This window comes from Dromaius novaehollandiae, chromosome 4, assembly GCF_036370855.1.
Source record: "Dromaius novaehollandiae isolate bDroNov1 chromosome 4, bDroNov1.hap1, whole genome shotgun sequence".
NCBI classification, from domain to species: Eukaryota; Metazoa; Chordata; class Aves; order Casuariiformes; family Dromaiidae; genus Dromaius; species Dromaius novaehollandiae.
In genome coordinates this window covers 56,958,846-56,982,906 of record NC_088101.1, presented here as the reverse complement: position 1 = coordinate 56,982,906, position 24,061 = coordinate 56,958,846, and the positions used below count along the sequence as shown (strand labels likewise).

The window sequence follows — 24,061 nt, the reverse complement described above, 5'->3', positions numbered from 1 at the left end:
CTTCTGGTCTATTTAGTCTGGTCTTGGACCACAGTGCTTGTGTCTACTTTGGTAAGCAGCACTGACCAATAGAAGTAAACCCGGAGAGGGAAACAGCTGAGGAAGCAACGTCTAGGTTATATACAATTCAGAGGTTTGTTTCTTTGCGCTGGTGCTAGTTGGGTGCCGCGGGCTGAATGCCCCTTTGAGTTGGGAAGGTGTTAGGTGCGCTCCTGCAAGGCAGCTTCGTTCCATCCCCAAAATACACTTCTGCCTTGCATGAGCATGCTAGTATAGATGTACCATAAGCATTAGGAGCCTGGGAGGAAGGAAGTTCAAGAAACCTCAACGGGGGAATTTTGGGAACAACCTGACTCAAGGCAACTTCTGTTGTTGTCAGGGGAGGGAGGAGGCAGCTGAGCCATTGCTGATGTTAATTAGATATTAGAGTGATTACTAATTTGACCTTAAAGATGCATTTTATAAATTAATTACCATTATGAAAATGCTTCACTGAAATGCACTGCTGATTTTGTGTAGAAAATAAGATCATATATAGCTTTCATCTTGAAGAGTTTCCGCTTCCCTTTTTGGGGAACAAATATTCTATTCATCCCTTGCCGATACTTTCTTCCCCTTTCCATTCTTGATATTTTCATTGGCAATATTTGCTTCTTGTATGGTATTTCAAAATAGAGTACATTTCTCCAAATTTAGCTTAGTAGGACATTTTTTCCTCTCTCAAATTTCCTACTTTTCTTACTCTGACTACCATGATTGTTCAGAGCTTCCCAGCTGCTAGTCCTTCTAGAAATGGCAGCAATGACAATGATAAAGACTATTTATAGAGTTTTTTTCAAGACTATATGTTTAACTTAAGCAAAATGAGGATAAGTAGAACAAGCTTTGAGTTTATCATGTTTGAAAAACCATGGCTGTTCCTTAGATAGGACTAATCTCAAAATGCAAAGGACAAAAATAATAAAACATAGCAGGGTAAATAGTAGCACTATCTACAATTAATTTCTTACTGGTAATGAGGATTTTCAAAGCTCTGAAGAGAATAGAAGCTTAAGATAAATAGGAACAAAATCTGTTTTATTCTCACATTCCATCATTATAATGGAGCATCTTATTCCATCATATAATAAGAGCAACTGCAATTAGAGTTTCTATATGAACAGAAACGTTTACATTGCAAGGAATCTTCCAGCCAAGCTAATTACATAACTGTGGAATTTGGTCTTTTGAACAGACATATTGATAAAACAATTCAGATTCAGAACAAAATTAACATTGGTATGCACTGTATCTGTGCATTGCTCATAAAATCTTATAAGTCTATCATTACCTTATTTACTAATTAGATTTCTCTAGAGAACAAAGGAGCAAGATGATGTTAGAACATATAGTTATTACTGACTTCCTCACAAACTGCTGTTTTTTAAAGAGATGGTATTCTTGATTTTTAATGACCTTAATACTTAATGATTAAGATATTCTGAGGAAACTCATGAAGACAAATTCTTCACTAACGGACTACGTGTGTGACACCATGAAACCCTCAAACTTAAGGAAAAGAGGGAAAAGGTAATGGAAAAATGCTGAATATGTTGTCTGTATTATCAGATTACGTGCAGTCTGTACGATGAGCTAGAAACAACAAATTTGCTTCTACAATGGATATAGTTCATGATGTTATTTATAAAGTGATGCAAGTCTTGCAAGTGCCATCAGCATTTTATCAACAAGAAGGGCGTATAGTACTGTTGCTTACTTTGTTCATTTTATTTAGCTGTAAACCCTGTTGGGCATACTTCCTATATCTGAATTTGTAACTAAACTCCAGGGAACATGGTAAGAAAATCCTGATCCCAAAGGAGTAAAGGGAAGATCTGTAAATCATCGTAGTCAAGTCTGACGGAGTTCTGCCATTACTGAACCAAGGTTCCTGCTGGAGAAGGACTGGAAGGACTACTGAAGAAAAGCATATAGAGGAAAGACAGACAAATTCCTCCTTGGTGGAGGGTGGGAGGAAAGATAGTTATCCAAAGAAGGTCCACTCTGGTTAAACTGGAACTGTACAATTTGAAATACTGCAGCTTCTCAGTGACGGCTTTTTTGTTAAACATAATCCACTGTTAATATTTTACACTTCCCTGCATTATTGACTCCAGTTTTATAACCAAGAACATTAACTCTTTAAATCATTAGAATAAATGGGTTTCTATATTTTTAGGTTGAGTACATTCAGGAAAATGACAACTCTGAAATATTTTCAGAGAGGTAAGGACTCCAAGTAACAGAATATTGCTGACATTGGTTTAGGAACCTATAATGTGTGAATTTGTGAATCTTCAGACTTTAAGCTATGATCCTCAGTGAGAGAGAAACACAAATTCTCTTTAAAGTCAGCTTAGCAGCTGTGTCATCAAGTACCAAGATGCATGGAAGATTCTCCTCAGACAGCTGCAACCCCGTTGTCATTTCTGAAGATACAATCTGTATTATTAAACCCTAGAAAGAGAAATGCAGTGTTATACCAGAACCGATTTATGTTACAGTTGTAAACTAATGCAGTAAGTGATGTACTGAGATTATGACTAAAACCAAAAATGACAAAAGCATTTTTCTCTGTTAAGTAGGCATATTCAGTAAATGGCAACATGCATAACCCAATTTCTCCTCGTACACTTACATACAGTTCTGAAATTCAACTTCATAACAGATGGAAGCAATCATATATAATATGTGATCTGAGACAACTTCAAAAATGAGCTGGCGTACAGGATGAAAAATCTTGAGAACAACTGGTTTGTTGCACAAGCTCAACGTTCAAGTCCAGTGTAAAGATTAAGCAGAATAATGGAAGAGCATGGTAGCAATAAGCAAGCTCCTCCAGTCCTCAGGGTTCATTAGCAATGAGGTAGCAGAGACAAAGGTTTTGTTCTTTCCAAACACCCTGAGGTTAAGTGAAATACAGTAGAGGACTGGGCATGGGGTCAATCACTTATCTGGTAAGTCTGCAGATTGCAGCTTCCTCTAGTCATAACTTTTCACCATTTATTTTACACCACAAACATAGAAGAGGGAGGGAGAAAAGCAGCAAAGCCTAAATATGCCACACCATACTTAGTGGCAAGAGATGCTAAAGCTACTTCATCTCACCATAGCTTTGTATTGATCCAATATAGTCAAGGCTTTGGAGTTACCAATTTATTCCAAGCTCCAAAATACATATTAGAACACAGTGATCAACACTCACACATCTTTGCATCTGGATGCTGTAACCACCCAGTAAACATACTAGCTGCCTACAGAGTATGTTAAGCTGTGTTGGATTATACCCAATAATAAATGTGTATTTATTTATTTATTTTTAATTATAAGGCAATTTAACAAGTCACCATGGTGCGAACCTGGGCCCAGGTGTTCAGCTGTGATTCAAGGCCTAGTTTGGTGCAGTGCAGCTGCGTGAGGTTGGCTTAGTTTTAGTGAGAAAATTATTGTTACAGTGTGAGAAAGTACGTAAGTTGGAGCCATGCAAGGTAGGTATAGACTCACAAGCATAACTGTTGGGACAGTAATGGTTAGCAGCTCAAGAATTCATGGGGAGTAGTACTGACTTGAAAATGGATAAAGCACTATGGGAAAACAAAGAGTGGATCATAAGATATCAACTAAGAAACACAAAAGATCACCCTGTTAAAAAAGCAGAGACCAATGCTTCCCCAGCTGACTGATAACTGCCCAGCATGCTAAGGATCCTCAGGTTTCTCACTGGGGCATGATGACCATACTAATGCATAGCCTTTCAGCACCTAATATCTGCTACATGTATTACTGAAGAAATAATTCCTTTACACTCTTAATTTGTGAATGTCCTTCTTGCAGGGGCTCTTTGCGCATATGCATTGGGCACTGAGGAATATGAATTTTTATGGCACTCATTTGCCAGTGTGGAACATGTATACACCAAAGAAACTATGACCAATAATATCTAAGACAAGTGAAACTGCAGAATTTAAGCTGCGTATAACTGATCAACAAAAACACAGAACGGACTATATCGTGTGCACTTGAACATATCATTGCACAGCTTGCACTTGTGTCGTATCTTTAAAATATCATGAAAATATATTTTAACAAAGCCTGCAATATTGTTGAAAACAAAGTTGGAAACATTAGTTAGAACAGAGAGTAAGATACTATGATCTTATTGGGATTACTGGGAGCTAAAATTTACTGAGTTCAGTGATAGCACAGTAGTCTGTGTCACATCTAGCTTCCTAGTTTGTTGTGTTACTGGAGGTTTTGCAGAGGTAAGACCAATAAGCATGCAGTCTCAAATGCTATTAGCAATGATTCAGCCCTAATAAGGTAATTTCAAAGGAAACATTTTCCTATTATAAAGTTTAACTACACTGAAGATATACAACAGAAGTTTCATGCATCTTCCTTATTTAACTGAAATAGTCTGTGGACAGTTTGTTCCTGTGCCACTCAAACATAAATTAGTTATTAGCAGAAACATAAAAGGGCATGCATAGGCAAATTAATTACAAATTTATCATGTGTCTTTACAAACTTATCTCCGTGATCTATGTCTTTTGTTCCACAAAAATAATATTATACCAAATGAGCAGAATGTATGGAATAAGCTTCTCCTCAGAAAACTTCGAGATACAGAGTTTTAGTATTTGATGCTTTCGGGTCTAGAAAAACAGCCATTCTTTTTTCTGGTATTCTCTCAGATCTGTCATACAGGAGGCTTCATGTGCTACACTTTGCATCTCTTTAATCTTGCAGTCTATTTTCAGCAAAGGAAATAAATGCAAAGCAATGATTCTCTTCAAAGAATATTTCAGACAGCACTCCTAACATGGCACTACATATACTATAAATTGGCAAGGAATCACAGCAGTAACAATTTTGAGCATTATCTTGTAGCTGAGAAAATGCAAAATATATTTTGCATTGCTGAATCCATGAAGCATGCAGAATGGTGCATAGTACATCTTTTATTAGGAATTGTTTGAGGATCCATATAACTCATCAGCTTAGTTTTACATAAGTATTCCAGTTTTTCAAGTTGTAAAACACTGTGTGAACAACACCTGTTGGCTTGATGAGTTTCCTAGTAAAGAGATTGAGTTTTGCCGACTGAGATCTGTCACAGAAGGAGTTGGTGACTCTGGTCTGAACTGAAAACTGAGAAAGTGTCAGTAAATATTGCTGCATTTTAAGAAGGCATACAAGTTTGACAAGAAAATGACTCGATGAGAGTGAGAATGCTGGAAGAAAGCAGACAAAAAGCAATACAAGCAGCCTCAGGGATGAAAATCCCTGTAGATACAAAAGCAAAACTGAGTAAACTCATGCTAGGAGCATATGGTCCTGAGGGAGAAGCAAGAGTTTTTCAGGGAAGATCACTGGCTGAACAAGGTTCTCTCTCTAGAAATAAGCCTGTCTTCTCTCCTGGATTCCCCTGTTAATCAAAGAAACATGACTTAAGAAACAAGAGCCAAAGACACATGTTGCCAAGAAACAGGAATATATCAAAGAAATATTTGGTTCTATCCTTGTTTCCTAACTGAAACAACCTCTAGGGCAAACCCAAATATTGATTACCAATATTGGTACCAATTAGTACCAAGTACACGTAATAAGTCTGAATTCTGCTCTCTTTTTCATGGCATTCACAGGAATTCAGTATGGATAATGTTTACTTCCTGTATTTTTGCAATTAATCACAGAATGGTATATTTTAAATCTTTTGCATTAAGCTTGTGTGTTGTGTGAGAAAAATTGCTGATGCATGGCCACCAATCAATAAAACCATGATAAAAAAGGACTAAGATGCCATTTTGTAATTTTGTCCATTGTAATTGAACATCTAAGTTATGGTGTGTGACCGGCAATAAGATTTTAAACACTATAGTGAAAACTAGTTACTACCAGACACAAAGTTGCAAGGGGAAAAAAAAACAAACCAAAAAAACCCCAAACACATCTATTCCAAGCAGGGCTCAAATGTCCATCCTTTTACTATGCCAATGTGGTTTTGTGGTTTATCATACTATAGTATCTGAAATAGAGCTATAGCAAATATTTGTCTGCAAACTCACAAAAAGTTAAATGTACCTAAATATAACTGCTTCAGTAAATCTTTCCAAAGCCCATCAACCAAAAATACTGGATGATGAGCTCACTCACATATGAATTTTATTTATTTATATCCCCCCACCCCCAATTTGGGCTAGAGAAGTTCCAAAAACTCATGCAGTAAAAGCAATATGTGGGCAGTACCTTTCCACACTATGAAGCAGCCATACATGTGTGACTAATATCCAGGTCCTTCTGTTTGGTGGACACAGGACAGTAAAAACAGTGGATGAAGTCTGAAGAATTTTGTGGAAGATTTGTGGGTGGCCAGTCAGCATGACTAAGATGCAGCCACTTTCTGGCTCATTGGAATATACTTCATGCTGACTGGTTTGAGTCCCCTGCGGTCAGCATGGAAAAAGTAGAAACCAGCTACCAAAGAAAATCATGAGATTTTAAGTACATTCCTACATAGCTTATACTTGGTCACTCTTCATCTCAAAGTCATACAGCAGGATATAGCAGGACAGATTTTTGTACATCTCCGAGTAGAACTGTTTTAGTCCATTGTTGCCAAAATCACTTAGCAAATTGAAGGGAATTCAGAGATAAAAGGCAAAGATGGCAGAGGAGACTGAAAATGGTAGGAGAAAATGAAAGCTACACATGCATCCTCACTATATGACAAATGCACAAATAATATTAGCAGATCCAGAAATATTAGACAGCTACAAAAAGCAAAGAAAGCATAACATAAGGGGACTATCTCAAAATGAATTAGGTATTAGTTATGTTAAGTCTTCTATTGAATATGAATTAGGTTAAGTCTTCTACTATTGAGGATAAGGACCTAAAAACAGTCAGAAGCCATGAATAGAAAGGAAGGGAGACGTCTATAATACATGGTTAAACAAAACCCACCAGAAGATTAAAGGTCCACCCTGAACCCAGATATCCCATCACCATGCCATGCCACTTCCAACACTGTTGTAACACCACCATTGGCAGCGTTTACATCTGATTTGACTTGAGTTCAACTGAAAGCTCAAACTGATTCTCCACATGTACTATATAACACTTCAGCCACTCTGCCACCACATCCCACATGCATATATGAAATCACATAGGAAAATCATAATCTACATATATTCTATTTTAAATCTACATAAAGGCTTTAATAGCCAGCTGTGTAGACCAGACTACTCTTAAGTTCAGATATCACACAGTTCTAACATCTATTAACAGGTCTATTCAGTGTTTGAAAGTGGAATAAGCTCACAACATTAAATTGGTGGTACTGATGGTTGTGTAACCTGCAGCTGCCACCCAATAGTTTCTTACATCCCCACGGAGCACATTTATCTATTTACTATTGCGGTCTCTGCTCTTTGGGAATCATAACAACTGGATGCCACCTGCTTCTTTACATGCTGGTTTATAGCCAAGACTAGCCTACAAGGGGTGCACACTCTAGAAGTAAGCATTAGGCTTCAGATTACTGTGCAACTACACCATGTATACTTAACTGCAGATAAATATCCTCACAATTTAAGAGCAGTCAGATTCAGTAAGCTCCTGAAATGAAACAGAACAAGCAGAATAGATGCGAGACAACTGCTAAAAGGATGGGGTCACAACCAGGATATAATTTACTGTCAAATCAAAAGCAATGATTTGAACAAGGATGAGAATCTAGCCTTAAAAACATTCACACGATCCACCCACATTAAGAAGATTTTGCTGTGGGATGCACTGCAGGTTGAGGTTCAGGGCAGATATTACCAATTTAGGCAAAGGAAGAAAATATGTGAATATAGCTTCTGCTGACTCTGAGGAGGAAAAATTGACTAAGGGCCAAGACTTCTTTGCTATGCAAGAGGCTGTACCATAGAGCCCAAAGTACACAGGACTACCCGGTTTCCTGGATGTGTCAGCTGCTAGCTATTTATCTTTTGACTTAATAGACTATCATAACTAAGTGGTATCCTCCGCTAAGGGAATGCCTCTCATTTATTCTTCCAGATTATAGTTTGAAAACTGCCAGATCAGAGTCCATACAATAAAAATAGTAATTAGATTGCAGGATTTATACAGAATCATGTTTTTCCTAGGTGCACCAAGAAGTTCTCTGCCTGAAGCTAGGCAATCAGCTTCATAAAGCTGTCTTCTTTCCTTATGCATTTTCCTGTCATCCCTTTTACAGCAACTCACTGCTGCTCTCCTGCTTTCTTAAACCAGCTGACTTCACAGTAATAATTTACTACATCATACATGCTATGCATCCTCCTCTTTCTTATTGTCAAGCAGATCACTGCGGCCACACCTCTCTTTCTTTGTACCTACTCAAACAACATCCAAAAGACTCTCTTTCCGCAAAACACAAATCAATTTTGTGGGGGCTGAGGATGTCTTGTAATATATTGAAAGCATGGCATAGAACCTCTGTAAATAGCATTTTCTCTACATTGTTTAAATTACAGAATTTCAGCTGTATGATACTCTCCTCAGTTAGAGAACTTGCATTATATTGGTAATAAAACTCTGTTTAAGAAATCTGCTTACAGACTGTAAGGTCTGTGCACTAAACACCAAGTTTCTCAACTAATGCAATTCACCTACTGCTCTGAAGATTTCACTGTTTTACTAATATCTTTGAACATGTACCTGGGCTGTATAAAATCAAATGTCTCAGCACAAAGCACTCTAAGGGATATGTTAGGGGATGTGCTGCTGTGTTAATTATTCCAAAATAGAGTACGATGCCCTCCCAAACCTGCAAAACAAAAGCAGAACCCATTATGTTGCCTTCAATGCCTCTGTTGAAGCTCTGCTTAGCTTGTTAGGCTTCAAGTCATGAGGAAGTAGTGATACTTCTTCTAACCCGAGTTTGCCTGCAAGTTTATAAAGTCTCTGTTCTCCCTTCCTCAAAGTCCTTCTTGCCAAGGAGCTATTTGCAGACACATACAAACTGACCTACATCATATCAATAATTTGTAAGAGATGGTCAGTCAGCACTCAGTCTTCTCTGGGCTACGTACAGAATATACTGCATCGCAGATCTAAGGAATATGGAAAGTGTTTTTAGTCTCTCTTACCATTGGGAAAAGACTATGTGACATCTCAAAGATAAGGAGAAAACTATCTTGATGCTTTGGAAACTGAAGAGTGATTCACAGCGATTATTTTTCTTGCCTTACATAGGATCTGCACCCTAATAGTTCAGAGTCTCTGGCATGCCTTTTATCTTTATTTGGCATAGAACAGCTTCACAGAGCTACAGCTGTCAGAGAATTACTCTACCAAGCAGTAGCCATGCATCAGATCTGATACTTTCTTTTAAATATAAAGGAGCATAAAATGCCCTGTCCTTTGATATTAAGAAAGCTTGTAGTTTCAGTGATCCCTCCTGCCCAACAACACTGCTCAGTAGTATCCCAACTTCTTATATTCCTCAAGTGAGATTAGGACCCTCCCCATGCTTTCACAAGTTTTACCTGCATTATGTTTTTGATTCCTTTTTTCTTTTTTCTTTTTTTTAAATATTTGGCACATATCTTCCTGTTTGTTTATACAAGCACTTTAGTTAAAATAATGTTTCTTAAATAACATTTTAATCTTAATTAATAAAAGCTCTAAGAGCAGGTTTCCTAAACATGGCATTACAATTCTCTAATTCAACAATTTGCATGGCTCAACAGCCTACTTAAGATAGGAAGTATAACATCTAGAATATTTAGTGAGAGACATTTCTTATTTCAAATTCTTCATAAAGCTAAAGAAAGCATTAGAAGTTGTATAAAACATATGATGTACCCGCTGGAATTTAATTTTTACATTGAAAAACAAATTAAAAAAAAGATATCAGCCCCTGACAAGCACACATCATCTGTAATCACTGTTGACCTTTTAAGGAGTATATTTGTTTGCTATTTATAGCACCCTAAACACTTTTCATCTCTGGATCCTACAACTCAGAAATTCTCTCTCTCCCTCTCCCTCTCCCTCCCCCTTTTCTTCCAAACACTGTGGGACAGTTTAAGTTGCTAGCTGTGAGGTAGCACCTACCCTTCCAGTTTTGAAGACTATATTCCATCTCTCTCATTTCTCTTTAATCATACTATAAACAGTTATTTTCTGGAGTTCTGTTGCCCTGGGAGACCGTCTTCTGTCATGCTAAACAAGGAGGAATGTCAGTACTATTAACATTGCCAAAGCTTTCATGTTTTGTTTTTCCTCTGCTAAAGAAAAGTAGCACAGGTTCCTAAAATTGGATTGAAGACTGATAGGTCATGTGACAGCAGTACTTAAAAGTACCCCACAGTGCTACTGCCTCAGGAAGTGATTGGACCAAAAAGTTTTGCTGCTGACTGTTTGCCACGGGACTCAGTGACCTTCCATATTGTGAGAGACGTGTGCTGCTGAATAGCTTGGGAAGATTTCACATTGCTCCACAACTCTGAGATGAGTTCTGGGTAAATCTTTATCAAGAACATTTTATTATCTTGAATTTTTGCAGCTGCTGCTGGTCATCCCTACAGTGTGGCACAGCACCTCCCCACCCATCTCTGTCTCAAACTCAGGAAAGAGAGGACTCTAATGCATTAGGGGAAAAAAAAAAAAAAAAAAAACCCACACCCAAGAAAGTTTCTTCCAGAAACAACTTTTGGTTGCTCTCCTCCCCCTCTTCAATGGCAGATAATTGCCCATGGTACTGCCAAGATTGATGCAAAACTGTTCATTAGGACTCTAGTTTGTGGAGTTAAGATCACAGATGAGATGTCACACACCTTCAAGCAGTGTATTTGCAGTTACCAAATACATATTGTTTCTTCTATCTCATTTAAGAGTGGTTTGAAAATGGTGTGTAGGTTTTCATGAAAGAGATGACTAATGTGATGATAAGAGGGGAACCCTAGAAGTCTGAGTGTCATTGCAGATGCCAGAGGATGCGGTTGTGTCTGCCTACCTCTTACAACATATCCCAGAGTGCAGCAACACCAGTGCAACTAGTCTTGCGACAGGACAAAGAAGCACAAGACTGCTCTGATGATGCTGAACACTTAGTATGGAAGATATGTCATGAGGACGCAACAGTACATAAATAGCAAGAGATATGATTGCTCGGACAATACAACATCTGACCTCTACTCTCTAGTGCTTTGCTAATTTTCTAATTAGATCATCTCCACTGTTCCCTGGCATCTATTCAGTCCTGCTCCATTGCATGGCTTTTAGCATAAGAGCAGTAGACTGTAGGAATTCCTTTTAGCATGACAAGAATTTAAGGTAGGAATGAACAAATATAAAGGCAGGGAGAAGTAGGTTCTTACTCAAGTAATTCATATCTGCTTTGCAAAAATCAAATTAAATGTACTTTTGAGACAATATTGGTTCCATGCTTTTCTTTGTCTTATTTAGGAGAAAAGTTACATATCATGTAATCAAGGAGAGAAGTTACACATATGCATCTTCTATCATGTTATCTTTAGAAAATATTCCCTTGAATTCTCAATTTGACCTCCAAGTTCAAAACAAATAAAAAAGCAGTAATGAGGTAAGAAATACATTCCTTATTTCAGGACATAACACCTGCCAGTGTGTGCAGTGACTTGGGTTAGCCACAACTTCTCACCCAGAATGGATGCAGGTGCATTCAGAATTGCAAAGTCAGATGTTCCATGGAATAATGCAGCTCGTGCATAAGACAAGCACAGTAAAAATATGCATGGCACGTTACTTAAAATGCTTTGCTTTCTGCTGCGTTACTTCCTCTAGCTTATTATACCAATCACCTGGATCATAAGTCTGTCAACTTTCCCATCTGTTCTTTCTTCTGAAGCAGCTCCCCACTCCCTATGACTATTACTCTTGTATACAATTCTTTATCAAACCTAACTGAAAACAGCATTACAACCAATACTCATCTTCCCAGGCATGTTGCTTAACCCTTCTGCATCCAGAACAGTGTTACATGAAGGCACAATCCTTCAAAAAGCAAAAGGTTTTCTCCCCAGTGCTGAACCAGAAAAACTACCCTCACTATTGAGGCTACTAAGTTATTTAGTGTAGATGCCCTGTGAAGAAAACATAATTTTCAAACTCCAGAATTTCTAGGCTGCCATCTAGGAATAGAGATGGAAATATCCTACTTAATGAGGTGGTAGAGAGATTATGAGAAGGAGCAGAATTTGGTCTCCTATACCCCTGTACATTACTGTGATAGATGTGGGATAGGGGAAGAATTAGAGATACACTGTAGGAAATAAAATAGGTTGAGCCAGTAGGGTCATGCTTAGAGAATCCGATTCCAGCTCAGGCATTGTTCTTCCTGCCTTTTTAATTCTAGCATTAGCACAGTAGTTATGGCAATGTTGCAAGGGAGGGAAAAAGAAAAAAAAAAACCCAACCCTTTTTGCTGTTTTAGCTTAAGTTAAATAAAAGTATGGTCAAAGGGTATATTTTACAAAAAAAAAAGTTAGGTTGGTGCTTGGTGAGTGTGGCTGATTTACAGGGTGCACAGCAGGATAAAGGGGAAGCACAAAACCTTTCACTTTCAGGCATCAGCAGTTTATTTTCATTTCCACTATATGAGTATATCTAAATCTTTAAAAGCTTTGTATTTTTAACAGCTGAAGCATTAAAGACTATATTTAGAGAAGCTTCACATGCTTTTAAAACAGATGCTTCATAGTAGAAGTAGAATAAGCTGGGTTTCTTCGTGGAACATACAGAGGTCTTCGTAAAATACCACGAGCCTTTTAATCCCTTGATTGATTTAAAGGTGTGACTGTATATTATCATTATGCCTTACTTCATTTGTAGAGTATTTGACTATCATATATATATATATTTGATAGAAATCCAACCTTTTAATTTTATAACTATAAAACCATATATCTGGGGACTCCATGTAATATCAATTAAAATGGAATAGTAAATAACTTATTGCTAAAGAAAATAAGTTGTTCCCTAAAGAGAAATCTGTCAATAAAATTCAAAAGTCACTTTCATACGATTATGAAGTGCTTTAAAAATGACTCACAAACCAACTGGCTTTACAAAGTCAACATTAGAGGTATTTCTAAACCACAACTGTGGATAAGTCTATGACAATATCCTCCAGCAATTTATAATTTCCCTCAACTTGTGCATTACATCAGCTCTGAGTTATTCCTATAGGAATTTAAAGCTTAACTAATGACCAGAAAACTTTACTCATTTTATCCAAATCACACATTTTTGCTCACATCCCAAATGCCAGATATTCTGAACGATAAAAATATTTTTCAAAGTGAGTAGGTTAAAATTAGAGCAGTTGTGAGTCCAGCTCCCCACAACAGCTTCAGTTCAGACCCATTCCTATTTGTTTATTACAACAGCTGTACAGATTTCAATGCTGAGAATATATGGACTGTGGTTAAACCTTCAATAGCATCTTTGACAGAATAGAATGCAGTACAATGTAACTCATGATAAAAGATTTGAGCACTGAGGGGTACTGTGAGCTATGACTGTTGCAGATGTTAACTATTCTTTTGCCTGAAATGTGCCCCGTTCACAGCTGTTCTACGGCAGATGCAGAAGTGGGTTAAAATTCCATCAAACAGAGGAGGGAGCAGAAGGATCTGATTTCTTACGTTAGGCTGCTCATTAAGAAGGGTGACACTATACCATCACCAGTGATACCTTACACACAGCTTTGACAGCTCCTCCTGAATGAATTCCTTTCTGAAGTGTTTACATATCCTTTTGTTGAGGTGTTTAACATAAGGTGCTGAATTCTGCTGGGCTGGCACACCTGCAGGTTAAATCTTCCTCTAACTGCTTGTATGTATATATTCATATATATATAGCCATGCCACTTATCTAGATTTGAATAGACATTTATTCAAATTTATTCTTCTAAAGAACTGCTTTCACGCATTTAGCTTAGCTTGTTCTAAGGTGATATATAATGGATTCTTGAGGCAACAGTTCCGACTGGCACTCCTGTTCACATTTAATTGAATAATCAAATAAATAAATCATTTAAATCACATGCACACAGGCAGCAATTGCTTCCTCTTAAAGACTGCTTAACTACCCATGCTGAGTCTTCTACCCGATTTCCAGCAGGTAGCTTTCTCTCTTCCATACCAGCATTAAATGAAATACATAGGAGCGAAAGTGCAAAGCTTGTTTCCTTGTTTTCATAACTGCTGCCTGGAGTTCTGACTTTAAACAGCTCCAAAATGCATGCTCAAAACAGACAGTTTTTATCAGTTCTCTGCAAAATCAGTGACTGGCTTTACCCAGCATCCTTGGAAAATGTTTTATTCCCCAAGAGGGTTTTACATACCTCTGTTCCTTTACCCAGTCCAAACGCCCTTCATGAAAGTTTTAAAAATTTCTTCGGGCTACAAAGCTAGTTCGTTTCAGATATACTATCTAAACAACTAGAAGATTTGTATTAGTGATTTACATTCATCAGCTACACGATCCGATTCTACTCTGCACCACAATCTGTAGAAGCATCTACAAGGGCCTTTATCCAATTATTATTTACTTGGTCCCCATTTTGGCAGCAGAGGTTCTCGCTGCTATGCTTTTGGGGTTTATTTTGCAATGTTCCAAAGTCAGGCCTGTAGAATCTTAGGTCTCCTAAAATCCAAGAAAACTGCTGACTCTACAGACAGTTTTTTAAAAAATAATCCAAGGAGCATAACGCAGGCATCTGTAAGCCCAATTGCTGTATTTTTCATAGCATTTTTCATCTTTCTTCTTCAGTGTGTGGGCTGTTTAGGCTAAAAGCACCTTTGGGCCAATACTTTTGCTTCTTTCCTAGTTAGAACTTGTCATAACACTGTTAAAACTTGATAAATAATGCATAACAAATCAAGCTTATGGTGAGCGAATATTAATGGCAGGAATTAGAGCACAGAAACGAATCTATACTCAAAGAACACAAAAGCATACAGTACTAAGTGACATAAGTAGGCTAATTGGATGCTTCTTACAGGAACTGTGCTTTTCTGCAGACATGAGATTCACCTGACAGATCTACTTGATGCCTCTTGGCATGAGAAAGAGATAAAATGCTTCTTTCTCTTTTGTGCCAAAGAGACAGATGTGTGTCTTGACATCAAGGGGAATTGAAAAAGACACATCCAGTACCTTTGTGGCATTTTATTTTCCTTCTTCATTCATTTCAAGAATTAAAATCATTCTTCTTGCTGTCCTTTTCCCATCCCTTCACAATGTCAACTCAGAGAAATGCTAGCTTCTCATACTGACATAAAAGAAAATAACTATAGAAGTTTCTCTCAATAGTTTTGCTGTACTATATCTTGTGCATGTTCTGCATATGGTCTTTTTTAATCTAAGACTTATTTGTTCACTATAATAGCCAATATAAAGTAAGAAGTTAAAATGAAAGTTATACTCAGAGCTGCAGAAGCCCATTCTTTCTCCTGTGCTAACACCAGCAATGCATCATATTCGAACCTATACAGACAGAAGAGGCAGGGAAAGACCATGAATATGGTCTCTCTCCCCAACTCCCCCAGCTCTTTATCAATGTGCAAAGAAAAATTCTAGAGACCAAGCCAAAATCCAAAAATTTGCTTAGAAAAACCACTATACAAGCAAGTAACTAAGGACCAGACCACTGCTGTACAAAGTATTATCCCATTTTTCAACAGAAATAAAATAAGGCTGTTAGATCATCATCATCACCTTAAACCAGAAGCTCTAATGTCAGGAAATGTCTCTAATCCTCCATAGACAACAGGAACCCTGCCCAAGGGATCATCCCCTCAGCCTGATCCAAATCAAAAAAATGTGAGCCACCAAAAAAACCAAATAAACAAAAAACTTTGAGGGAACGCTTGAGTAATGAGATGTTAACATAAGCATGTGTCAGGAGTAAGCCCAAACCATTCTACAGCCCTGTCGGACTTAAAACCCATGAATTGTATGTTTGATAAAATACTTCAATAACATGACTGGCAACTGCATGGAATCCAGCAAATTGCAGCATTACATATAGTGGCTTGAAACTACCAACTCTTGATTTTCTACATAGCTACACCCTCTACAGCATTTGAGGCTGCTCTATTGTCAACAACTATTTTTAGAGGGAATGGAGAATGTAAGTCGTATTTACATTATCAGCAAGTGTGGAAGCTTCCCTTTTGAAAGCCCTATTCCTATTTCCTATTAGAATAGGAAAGTGAGTTTGAGGCACAGGGCCACCTCAGGCTAAATTTATGAAGAAAGCAGCTCTGCTGGCAAGCGTGCTGCTTTCTGATAATCTCTAGATTAAGGAAATCACCAATAGGGTGCTTGAGATTCAGTCACCCACACCTAAGCATCTAGTCCTGTTCTAGATGCCAAAAGATATGTGAAAAATCTCCAAAAGGAGATGCATCTTCCTTCTGGAGCAGCAGTCCTTCTGGCTAGAGGGATACCCTTGAGACTCCCACTAGCCGCCTAAGAGCAAACTGAGGCATAATCTTCACAGCATCAGAGAGCCTGCTGAAAAATATTGCTCAAGTTTTTTCTTGTTTCTAACACGATATACATAATAACACTTGTATGACTCTTGTTCCTTTCAACAGGACCCTGAATTTAGCAAGTGTAAGGTCAAATCATGCTGGGGAACTTCCATTAGGGGAGTCTAAATAAAATCAACATAGCGTACATAAGTTATCCAGAGTGACTCTGTAAAATTGGTGCTACTGTTAAAGCTTAGAATAGAATTCTTTTGTCAGGGCTTTAGCACAGAAAAGCTGTATGTATAATAAAAAAAACAGGTAAAACTTAGCCACTACAAGTATGTTACATGTCTGGTGCGTTAGTCATTACAAGTACATTAAATATGTTATTATATGTGTAATGAATACCTAGCTCATTTCTCCTGCATACATGAATATAGATCATGATACATAGTCTATCCATCCTTTTAGAAGTATGTCCTTAAGTAGCATTACATTTTGAAAATATCTTTGCATTTCAAAAGACTGAATAGCTCTCACCTTTATAAACACACATGTAATATCTGAATTGTCCTGTACCTAACAGAACTCACAAAATTTTCTATGAAAAGTATATAATTCATACTTTTCAATGCTTATGATAGAATTCTGAAAACAAGCTATAAATGTTTGCATATTTTGAATGCAATATATTTAAATAGCAAAAATATAAAGAAAATATAATAGTTTTAAATAGCATATATATCTGTCAAAGCATACTGATTTATACATCTATGTAGTATATGAAGATGCATAAAAGTTGGGATACAAGTAGCTCATTAGCTTACAGATAATTACTGAGAAAACCAACTTTGAAATAAATTTAAGTTTTGTTGCAAATCAAATCAGGCTAGGTATTTAATTTTTGGTGAAAATAAATCCACGTATAATAGAAAACAATGTCTTTCCATCCCAAGCCTAGAAGGCGATTTCCTTTGGTTATAATTGTTACACCTAAAATACCTTGCAAAGTCTGTTGGTGTGTGTGTGAGTATTTGCACTATATCAATGGTTTCATCATTCCAGAAGACTTACTTAAAAGCAGGACTACTAAACTAACTGGTATGAAGTTAGGTTGAGCCAGAACAAGGGCAGCAGAAGCGTGGAAGCAGGTGCCTGCTTTCTAGACAGCAGGTAAGTAGGAGGCAATTTTGCTGAAGCCCCATTTGTTCCACCCCCCCCCCCCCCCCCGGTTACCTCCCTCCCCCTATTTTTGCTCTATATGCAGTAGTCAACAATAAAAACATTTCACTTTATTTTACTGCAAATTTCTACTCCAACAGGGAGCATTCCCCAAAGTATGCTTCAGCTACCTGCCATACTACTATTCCACCCTCTTTGACATTGTTGCTAGTCTTCTTGCATAACTGGATAGTTTCTGCATGGAGAAAAGCCATTCACTTTGAAGGCACTGGAAATCCTGTGATTTCTTTCTTACCATTTTATAATCTGTTTCTCTTTGTCAGTTGGCCCCAGTTTCAAACTCTTAACAGACAACTTGGCTTGGGGTGGGGGGGGGGGGAATGCGAGGAGGGAAAAACCAAAACAAACCAAACCCAAAAAACCCGCCCCACTGGAATGACAGGAAGAGAATAAATGCAGCTAGGGCACACCTGCTCGACCCTAGCAAGTGGGTGGCTGAAGCTCTCCCGACCCATCACCACATTCGCAAGCCATTTTGGCTCTAATGTTTGCAATTACATTATTTTCTTCCTAGAGATGAAGTCAAGTGAAGGACAAAAATAAGATGAACAACAACAAGACAGAGCAAGAAGATGCTCAAAAAAGGATTCTTTATCCTAGAATAACTTTCTACTATGCAGCTTCATTTTTGTACAATTACTGACTACCAGAAAAGGATTATACTGCAACTTCAGAAATGTAAAGGGAATTCAGAATAATAAAGGGATTCTTCTTCATGGTCATCTGCAGCAAGCATATGTATAAGGTAAAATACCAGCATGAGAGTTCCTTCATTCATTCAGAAATACCTTCACCACTGTCTGGAAGTTAACAGACTTATTAGCCATCAGCAACTAACCTGTCTGGTATAAGCAGATAGTAGTACGTCACTAAGATGACACTGTCAGTATGTTGTATGAAGATTGCTTGTCTTCAAGGCTGTGCACGTACAAATTACATTGAATTATCAATAAAATTTGTATTCCTGCAAATTGACCTTTTCACCAAACCTGAGTAGAGGCAGAAATAAAGTACCAGTCCATTATGCTCCAAAGCCTGTCTGCCATCAAGCTCCAAACCTTGTCTGACCATGTAACAATTTTACCACAGTCCACACAGATTGAAAAACCTCAGTATGCAGGAATTTTTTTTAAGAGCTCAAACTTGTTTCTCTGATGAAAGAGTGGCTGAAGTGCTAATGTAACTAGTACTACAAAGAGTATGCCAACATTTCTGCTACTGATCTCTCCTTTCTGACAATGTAGTTGAAGCAGCCTTTACCAGAGTTTGGATTTAAAATGTTCCCCCACCCCCTGATAAACTGCACATGTAGGTGTGGAGAGACAGCAAAGTGTGCCTTTCGAGACTTTGAGAGCAGAAAGAGAGAGACATAAGATGTGCAGGAAGTGAATAATACCTCTCCTAATTTGCAATAGCATCAACAAGTGCAGGAGAGAGAGTGCGCCTTGTTAAGATCAGGGAGATCGTGCTCCGGAAGGCTTTCACAAAATACTTCACCAGATGCCATACTGCTACTTTAATGTCTGTTGGCAGAGTCTATCATCAGCAATACCTTATGCTCCTGCTTCAAGGAAGATCTCCTTCTGATTCGTGACAAGGCACCAGCAGAGTACCTCATTGCGCCAGGTTGAGGAGAATATGTTAGACTATGGCTTTGTGTAATTAATATTAAAAGTGCAATAGAACCGATGTCACTTTTGATAAACATACGCCTTTATCCCACTATAAAGTTTGAGTAGCAGCTGCAGGACAATATTTCATTGGGGTAATTTCATTGGAGTAATACATGTTCTTTCCTTACCAAGCATGTGAGGGGTTTCTCCCTCCCTCTTCCAACACAAAATGCTTGCATTTTGCATGTCTCCATGAATTTATAAGGTATGGAAGTCATCTTTTCACTGTACAGTTAGACACCTCTTTGGCCAGAGTGAGAAGCAGAGAAGGATTTAGGCAGCTTGTAGGACCTCTTCAAATTTTAAGAATTACAAAGAATGGATTAGCATGTGGGGTCACTGCATTTATGGATACAAGTCTGAGTCACAGGAAGAGTCTCTTCCTTTGGTATTTTTTGTTTCTTCTTTGGGAAAGCCTCTCCTAATCCAAACTGCGCAAGACACTTCTGTGTTTTCTTCCTTGTTCAAAGGGGAGAGTGGAAGAAGAATAAAGCAAACAATGTGGAAGCATTTTACGCATTTTTGTGAAGGATGCTTTTCAAGTGTGAAAAGTTATTGTTCATTGTTAAGTTTCCAAGGAAATGGACTTTTTTCCACTGCATACTTCTGAGATGGCATTCCCAGAGCTTTTTTCCAAGTTATGGGAATGAAGGGAACCTGCTCATTATGGAGATTCATTAAGCACTGGAAAAGAGCAAAATGAGCTCCAAGATCCATGTGGAAAAACAGAGGTCCCAAGACTATAGAAAAAAATACAATGTTTTTGGCAAAGGATAAAATATGGTCATGGAATAAAGTCTGCTAAGGCCAGTAGGCAGTCCTATCAGCATTGAGTATGGCCAAACTGTATGTAACCAAGAAATAAAAGAACTACTTGCTCACAGAGCAAAGGGACAACCCTGAGAGTATCGAATACCAGTGGAGAACATGGTTCACATGGCAGGGGGAAGGCATCGCAGAGTATCTTCCTAAAACTAAGTGGCTGAAATGCAATAGGCCCTGGCTCAGACTCCCAGGAGACGAGAGCCAGATCTAGCTAGCAATACTAGATTTCTAGAGTTCATCATCTAAACTTTGAATATCCCTGAAACACACTCAAAATCCTTGTGCCATAAACTATGTTTTGAAATCAATGTGTGTGTTGTGAGAGCAACAGTTACTAGTTCCTCATTAAGGTTGTTTCCACTATATTTCCTGTTTAAAGCTATAGAAAAATCAAGTTTGCAGTAACTACAGTGGTAGGATGAATTATTGTTTTCTGCGTTTAGCATAACTGAACCACAAGAAAAAAAAAAGCAACAAAACTAATCTGCCCATCAAGCTATCTGACATATGCTCTTGTGCCAAGGTGCATTCTGAACCCACATCATATCTAGGTTTGATCCAGCAAAGGTGCCAGGTTCGGGAAGGTGAAGCTAGGGCTGCCTCACTGTTCCAGGGACAGTAATTCTTGCAGTGTGCATTTACCATTGAGACAAAACCCCTACATACATAATAATGCATGTGCACCCAAGACTGTCTCCAGGAAACAGTAAGTACAAGATGTCACAGTATTCAACACCACTAGCTTTTAACACATGCCATGCGCTGGTATTTACCACTGCCCTTGCATGCTCCTGGAACCTCCCTGCTTCCTGAACAATTTAGCTCTAGGCCTGGCATTTAAGGTTCAAGCCTGTTTCTACAGAGTCTCATTCAGACTTCTGTATATTAAAATTCTGTTTGAGGCTCAGGCACAGCTTCAAGCAAGTCACTTGCTTGAAGTGATCATGTCATCTTCTGGTTTTCAATTTATCAACCATCCCTGAAATAAAGCACAGGATGATGCTAGTACCTCGTGCCAAAATCCCATCCATCTTGTCATGATACAGACAAGCAGCTGGACCACTGACAGCATGTAGTTCTTTGCTATCTGTCCTTGCTTTAACTTTGCATTTCACTGTGTCCTGGTTGTGACCCCCTTTGAACATGGCTTAATGATTCCATTTATGTTTTTACAGCTGAACAGTAGGCTTTTCTGAGTCTTTGTTTTCCTCTTCTCCCCATCCTGTTAAATCCAGGATCTCAGTACAGTTGCTGTGGGGAGCACAACGAGAAGACAGGACATGAGCCAGAAGAAAGCGACGGGTACCAGGCTCTCCCAGAGCACAAGTGCATGGGCATGGCTGGCATTCAAAAATGCAGGTACTTCTGATCACTGTGCTCCCCAGATATGGAGCACTTGGAGGAGGTGTGGGCAGGCAGATGACTTTCCAAATTTTTGGAGACATGGGTGATGATATGAACATTATAATTGTTCTGACATTTCTCATATCTGAACCCTAGTAAGAGAACTGACTTATAAGAATCTAGATTCATTACATAGCCTCCTGCACCAAGCTGACTGTGGAGTAAATCATTTGTGTTGTAGCTGGTTTCATACAGAAAAAACAGACTTTAACAAAGTTAATTTTGTGTTGTATTTCCTCATACAGTAATGGGGAGAGCATAGCATATCCGAAATACAGAGTGTGGTTTTTTTGAGATATTGAGACACTTCCCAGCACTCTAATTTTACTTTGCTTCTAGAAATTGGGAGTAAGGTAATGTTTTAAGTGCAGGTTAAAATGATTTTTAGTCACTTACAGTTATAAATAGGTGTTCTATACATCATATTGACAATTTAACTCTCCAAAGTATAAGTGTCAAAGACCCTTGCCCTGCCTAAAAGCAACCTGCTGGATAAAATCAGGGGAGTTCAATTAAGGATAAACGTGCAATTACTTTAAGGAAGAATAAAACCAAGCTCTCCATTAGGAATATATGAGCTGCTGTTACAAAAAAAAACAAAAAAAAACAAAACAAAAAAAAAACAAAAAAACCCCATCCTCTCTGTTCATTCAATTAACTCCCAGCCTTGAAGGCCACAGATCATTCCATTTGCCATCACATTGATTAGACAGCTGTACATTTTGAGAAGTCTGCTATGCCATTAGATTATTAGATCTGGCTAATTTGTTTTCTGAGAATTACATGAATGCATTCTGTACATTATCTAATTAGAAAAGTTAAAAGATTTATAAAAAAGGGTCTGATATAACAAATTACTATTATCAAAACAGTGATTCAGAGGTGAAATATGTATTTTTTCAAGCTATAACATACAACGAACAACACATGAAAACTGCAAATTGATATTTTCATGCTAAATATGAAATTACAAGATGCTGAGGAAACAATACTGAGTGACCAAAAAAACCCCTGTTAAGTTTCTCTCTCAAAAATCAAAAATAATTCAGCAATATAAAAAAGCCCTCTCTCTAGCATTTTTAAAGGTTTTTGAACTACATATTTTCCCCAAGCAGTAAAACAATCAACCTCTGTTGGTTGTTTGAATGGAAATATACTAATACTAACAAGACATTTTTACAAAGCTAGCTTTAGAGTTTTTAATAGGAGCACTATGTTTTTTCCATTATGAACTGAACTGGTACTAGAATGTCTAAAGGAATTTTCTCTACAGAAAATAAAATAGAAATGCTTCCTTATTTCTCCCGAAGTGTATAAGAGAGATCGTTCTCTTACCTTAGTCAAAGATGCTTGCTTCTGACCGACTGGAACAATTTTACTTACATCCCAGTAAACTCTTGAACAGTAATCCTGTTATGTGTCTACAGCAGTTTCATGAGGGTGGGACTTCTGCGTAATAATGAATTCACCAGGGAATCTTCCCTTCCAAAGAATACTGCTGCAGACAAGAAACCACTCTACATTTATTGTCACAAGCTTTTGGATGATTAGCTTAAGAAGCAGGGAGCAAGTATGTGCACATGCATATGATGAGGAATCAGATATTTCCTATAAACTGCAGCTTTGACAAATAGGCTAAAGCTGCACTATTCTTTACGTGGAAAGTATACATATACATATATATATAAACAAACAAGAGTCACAAAAGGTAGGTATGAGAAAACTGCTTCATCTAGTCTATATGGGTGCGGCAAAATAGTGTGAGCTGGCTTGTTAGTGATTCTAAATATTTAATCCGAGAAGACGTAAAATTTAAAATCCAGCAAGCATATACTTAAAACTTACATACCTTTTTCAGTCCTAAATGATGAGCTGCATAAAAAGCAGATGCACATCATCCTCTCTGACAATTACTAATTTCCCCTGTACACTGGCAGCATAGATCTAATGAAGAAATCCTGTAATATGTTAACCCAATAATATTAAAAATAGCTTCCTCCAAGCTCTCTGAAACAGAGCGGTGATGTTTATATTCATTATTACTAATAAGATGTATGGGCAAAAAAACCTTGAAGAGTATGAAAAAAAAAAATCACAAACCCGTGAGGGCAAATTGGTAGGTCTAATGAAAAAGAGACTTATAAATATCTGGCAAGGTTATGGCAGAGAGTGTGACAAAGGATGAGTAAGTGTCCAAGTATTCATCCAACCACTTAATAGAGCTATATGTAAGTAGATCATATGACCCCATTACTGGCTAAGTGATCACATCAGTCTTTATTGAATTTAAACCATCCGGCATCTTTCTTATTCCAATTACAGATGAAAAAGAAAAACAAAGCAAAACTTATATCTAGC

The 24,061-nt window shown here is 37.8% G+C and overlaps 1 protein-coding gene across 1 annotated transcript in view; it reads right to left on the bottom strand.

The window, feature by feature from the left end:
* Positions 1-23,111, bottom strand: part of DLC1 (DLC1 Rho GTPase activating protein) — a 270,306-nt gene extending 247,195 nt beyond the window's left edge. Inside the window, exon 1 of the mRNA XM_064511120.1 lies at positions 23,039-23,111. The gene's annotated coding sequence lies outside the window, so the exon portion shown is untranslated. The remainder of the gene's footprint in view (positions 1-23,038) is intronic.
* Positions 23,112-24,061: the final 950 nt, after the last annotated feature.